Source organism: Choloepus didactylus, chromosome Y (assembly GCF_015220235.1).
Source record: "Choloepus didactylus isolate mChoDid1 chromosome Y, mChoDid1.pri, whole genome shotgun sequence".
NCBI classification, from domain to species: Eukaryota; Metazoa; Chordata; class Mammalia; order Pilosa; family Megalonychidae; genus Choloepus; species Choloepus didactylus.
This window is the reverse complement of record NC_051335.1, coordinates 14,892,238-14,898,067: the sequence shown is the minus strand read 5'-3', so window position 1 is coordinate 14,898,067 and position 5,830 is coordinate 14,892,238. Positions and strand designations below refer to the sequence as shown.

General features: G+C 38.4%; 1 pseudogene; it reads right to left on the bottom strand.

The window, feature by feature from the left end:
* Positions 1-2,835: 2,835 nt before the first annotated feature.
* LOC119524265 lies at positions 2,836-3,377 on the bottom strand (annotated as a pseudogene).
* Positions 3,378-5,830: the final 2,453 nt, after the last annotated feature.

Below are 5,830 nucleotides of genomic sequence, written 5' to 3'. Positions count from 1 at the left end.
TACAAAAATTAAGCTCATCAGAGACTGTAAATATAAGTGACATTTAAAGAAAACTGAAGTTTTCAAAAAGGCTCTTTTCATTCCAAGTGTTATTTGTTCAACATTCCTAATTAATGTTTCTCATTAGAACTCCATAGACATTAGCCATGGAAATGTTGATCCTAATGAGTTTGTGTTTCCGTTAATTTGTCACAGCTAAGAATATAGCTTTAATTCTTCTGTTCAGGATGAAAAGTGATTTGCCAAACCAGTTCCCAGTTGTGATGCTGCTAGTAGCTTTGCTTTTAAATCCAAGCCACTATCATATCTCTAGTCCTGAAAAAAATTCAGTGGTGGGTCAAAGATATAACACATACTTTGTAAAGTGAGGGGTATTGCTATTTCTGAAACTATGGAAGGCAGAAAGCAATAAGAGAGGATGAAGTCAGGTCTTTCAACTCTCTTCTCTTTGATTTATTTGACATGTAGAACATAATCATAGTCTACATGGTAGGATGAGATAGAACCAGAGTGCCAGCAGGATTTCAGAGAAACATCTGGAATATCACATTGAACAATGACATTGTGTGCCTATAAAAGTTGAAAGAGATTTTCTCTTTAGTTCGTTAGCAATATGGAAATTTAAGAAATTATCTGGCAAATTTGTTTGGAGGATAAAATTGGATTAAGGCTAAATAATCCACTTACTCGACTAAAAGGGAAGTTTGTTTTTGACAATGGTTTTGAAACCAAATGAGTGTTTCTAATTGCCCAGAAGATGTTGGAAAATAGTAGTGATGCTGGGAATCATTGTCTTGATCCTGTTTTTAACAGAAATATCTTTATTTAATTATTCAGTATGAAGTTTGCTCTTGGTTCCGGATAAATATGCTTCCTCAAGTTAAAGATATATTTTTCTACTCATCACTTACCAAGAATTTTTATCATGAATTTGCATTTAATTTTAGTATATGAATCTGATGAGGTGATTATATGGCTTTTTCTTCTTTAATTTTTCAAATATTTTTTGATGTTAAATTATCATTGCATTTCTTGTGTATGGTATATTATTCTTTAAAACTCTACTGTAGTTGGAAGTAAAGTAGTTATCTTACGTTAGTTGTCTTTTTCTTACTCCCTTGTTATGGTCTCTTTGAAATGTTCTTTTATTGTATGTTTTTTCTTTTTTTATTTTTCATACAGTTGATTTAAAAAAAAAAAAGTTAAAAAAAAGGGAAAAAATATGTAGAGCCCCTTTGAGGAGCCTGTGGAGAATGCAGGGGTATTGGCCTACCCCACCTCGATGGTTGCTAACATGACCACAGATATAGGAGACCGGTGGTTTGATGGGTTGAGCTCTCTACCACAGGATTTATCCTTGGGAAGACGGTTGCTGCAAAGGAGAGGCTAGGCCTCCCTATAATTGTGCCTAAGAGCATCCTCCCAAATGCCTCTTTGTTGCTCAGATGTGGCCCTCTCTCTCTACCTAACCCGACTTGAAAGGTGAAATCACTGCCCTCCCCGCTACGTGGGATCAGACACCCAGGGGAGTGAATCTCCCTGGTAATGTGGAATATGAATCCTGGGGAGGAATGTAGACCCGGCATCATGGGATGGAGAACATCTTCTTGACCAAAAGGGGGATGTGAAAGGAAATGAAATAAGCTTCAGAGGCAGAGAGATTCCAAAAGGAGACGAGAGGTCACTCGGGTGGGCACTCTTACGCACAAGTTAGACAACCCTTTTTCTTTAGATTCTAAAGAATTGGGGTAGCTGGTGGTAGATACCTGAAACTATCAAACTACAACCCAGAACCCATGAATCTCGAAGACAATTGTATAAAAATGTAGCTTATGACGGGTGACAATGGGAGTGGGAAAGCCATAAGGACCACAATCCCCTTTGTCTAGTTTATGGATGGATGAGTAGAAAAATAGGGGAAGGAAACAAACAAACAAACAAAGGCACCCAGTGTTCTTTTTTACTTTAATTGCTCTTTTTCACTTTAATTATTATTCTTGTTATTTTTGTGTGTGTGCTAATAAAGGTGTCAGGGATTGGTTTAGGTGATGAATGTACAACTATGTAATGGTACTGTGAACAACTGAATGTACGATTTCTTTTGTATGACTGCGTGGTATGTGAATATATCTCAATAAAATGAAGATTTAAAAAAAAACTCTAATGTTCAATTTACTAATGTTTGCATGATATTCATAAATGAGATTGGTCTGTAGTTTCCTTTCAGGAGTGCAGCTGTCCTTATCTAATTTTCATATCAGGGTTAAGATAGTCTCTTGGAAATAAATTTGCATATTTTTCTTTTTCTTAGCTTTGGAGCAGTTTAATAGAATATATATTACCTTTTTATTAAAGGTATGACAGCCGTAATGCATAGAATGATCTGGGCATAATGCCTGTTGTAAAGGGAGGGAGAATTTTGACATTTTTTCAAGATGTATTTTATGGTCTAGTCAATCTTTTAAACTCTACTTGGGTCAAATTTTATAACTTTCATTTTCCTAGAAAAATGTTCCAATCATGCAGATTTTCAAAGCTCCTGACATATATAACTGTGTCATTCTCTTACATGTTTTCCAACACCTTGGACAAAGCATAATTTGAAAATATGTATCTTATTCCCACCAGCTATTGCATCAGAAAAATACCTGGACTTAGGGAGACTGACAACATGTCCAGGTGTGGGAAAAACTGGGTCTCAGTCTCTTTACATGTTCTATTCTTTTAGTGTACTTGCTCTAAGTACAGTCAGAGATGGCCAGGACGATGCATACAGAAGGAACCCAAAGCCTCCTTGCCCCAAATTCCAAATTCTTTTTTTTTTAATTTTTACAATCCACAAGTCTTTTATTTCTTTTTTACACCTTTTATGCCATGAATTCATAGGGAATAGGCTCTAGTAGATCAGGCTCCTTTCCATTGGTTCTCACAAAGTGTGCTTCTCTGGGTGGAGCAGGCTGGCGCTTCAGTTAAACCCAGGTAACTTTCTTTTTGGCCTTCTTTTTTTTCTGATCATTTTCCTTCACACACTTCAAGAAGCTATCTCAGCTCTTAGAGTGCTTAATATGCTCAATATGTACATTAATGCTCTTGGCAAGAATCTTGCCCTTCACTTGTTTGTTTACAACGATACCAACAGCATGCTGGGTAACATTGTAGACTCTTCCCAGTTTTGCCATGGTAACATTTGTGAGGCATTCCTTTTCGAACAGTGCCCATTCCCTTGATGTCTACAATATCACCTTTCTTGTAGATTCGCATATACGTGGCCCAAGGAACAACTCCATGTTTTCTAAAAGGCCTAGAAAACATATAGCGGGTGCCTCTCCTCTTTCCCTTTGTGTTCGTCATTTTGGCGAATTACTGCAAGATGGCGGTTCCGGCTGAAAGGAAGCCTTGCCCCAAATTCTTTACCACTTCTTGATCATCATAACCAGGAAACCCACCAATGATTCATTTCTTTAGATTAGAACTTTGGAGGCCACAGGAAAAGTGTTCTATGAAAGGGATGTCACATTCTCCATTGTACCTTATCACAAGTTTGTTCAGCCCTAACAGACCCCTGGACACCTAAGTGGGATATACACCCATGAGTTTCAAATACAAATGGGCTCCAGTGCTTATCCTTGAGAAATATATGAATGCCTAATGTTGAATTCCAGACTTTGTATTCTAGGTTTTGCTTCCATGCCAGGCAACCCACACCTAATTTCTGCCTCACATCCACTGCCTGTTTGCTGTTGAGTATTGTACTCTGGATTGTGATCTTTGGTGGACTAAGGCATAATCCCTCAGCAGGAAAGTACAGATTACCCACGCTAGACCCAGACTTGAGGGTGAATGGATGTCCATTGACCACAGATGAGCCAGGAAAAAATTAATTAACAGGTAAGTAATTAACAGCCAATAACAGGGCCATCAGCATGCATGGAACCAACGGCTTGGAAACTCAGGTGTTCATTACCTTTGAAATTTTTAATGACTAAGATACATCTTCATTGCATTTTTGGCATCCTATTATAAACTGAGAGTTTGGTTAGGACTACTTAATAGTGAACCTAATGAAACTAAGAAGTTAGTTTTCCTTAATTAAAAAAAATAAGAGTCTGGGGATGGTGCTACATAGGGAATTTCACTAAGAGCTAGCAGTCTGAAATTCAAATAGCCATGTTTAGCTCTCTCCATGCATTGGTTTCATTTGCTCTAAGATTGAGCATAATAAATATTGACCCCTTTACCACACAGGGATTTTTTTTGGAGGTGTAATGAGCTGCTTTTGTAAAGCTCCTTAGAGAAAGCTACTGGTAAGATACAGCACTTCAAAATGCATGGAGAAAGAAATCAGTCACAGTCTTATCAAATAAGACTGGTCCACAGTCACGCACATCACCTCTTAGTATCCTGAGGAAAATCAAGGAAGCGTTAAAGACTTGATTCCCTTTTCGCCATTAGTCCCAAGAAGAGAGCTGCAGGAAAATCACAGAGTAGAAATGTCAGCAGAGACCACAGCTAGGGACTGATGACATCTCTGCTGTGAATGCTAATACCTTGCCTAGATGTTTGCATATGGGGAAAGGAGAGGGCTGCATTTATTACATCCACACCCCTCTACACCTCTGAATGATATGGAACTGTGCGGCCCCAGCTTCAGTTGAGTTCCTAGAAAGAAGGCTGCCTGCTAGTTGACTTTCAATCAAAGCCAAATTGGTTCAGTGAGTCACGTGAGCTATATTTTGGTATTGTCTTCCAAACATTTCAGCAAGTCTCCAGGCTTGTTTCTATTTCACAAAATTTAAAGCTTGCAGACCTACTACATTAGCTTCGATGTGTATTTCACAACAACAAAAAAATGCTTGCATTCAGAAGGGGCTGACCAATGGATATAAGTATTTTTAACTTCTGCCTCACAAATCAAACCCTTGCTTTGTAACACGGCATGGATCAACGCGTCCCTAATTTTAATGTGCACACAAATTGCATGGGGATGGCAAGAAAAGCAGTCTGACCTCGTGGTTCTGGTGTGAGGCTCGAGACTTTGCATTTCTAACCAGCTCCTAGGTGATGTCTAAACTACTAGTCCACAGACCACAGTACAAATAGCAAGGCTAGACTGCCACACAGAGGTGCTGACTAGTCTTAAATGTCTTAGAATATAAAAAAGGAAGCAAATGTAAAGGAAAAACAGAAAGCAACAAGGCAATGAGGGAAAAATGGGGAAGTTCAGATTTTCAGACAGTATCTGATTGGTTCAATAAAGGAACACCCAATAATTTACTACCAGGCAAAACACTCCAAACTGGAGGTATGTGCTGTTATGGGCTTGCATGTTTACTCATTTAAACAATGTAAAAGAAGAAAACAGAACTGTTGAGATAAGCAGTAAATGTTCTGAACATGCATTCCATTTCAGTTCTCAGATGGATAGAGATTTTCACAGTTTCAGGATTCCTCAGGTAATGAGAAAAAACTCCCGAAGTGACATAAATGGCCTTCAAGAGGCATTAGTGTTTAAAAAAAATCCTTTACCTCAAGGTTATTGGAAAGAAAGGGAGCATTTCAAATTAGCAGTGAGGGGAATAGCAAGCTGTGAGGCAGTATTTTCCTTCTCATGTGGGTCAGTTGATGAACTATGCAAGTTCATTTAAAATCGTCTAAATGGTCCAAGGCATGAGGGTGCATCTCAGTGTTGACTTGCTTCTTGGAAGGAGCTGTTAGAAGGAATCTTCCTGCTCTGTTTCTTTGAGGTGAGAAGAGGACTTTTGGATGGATGTGGAAGGGGAAATTAGAGTCTCTTCAACCTTGAGTGAAGGTATAATACTGGAATCCTCAG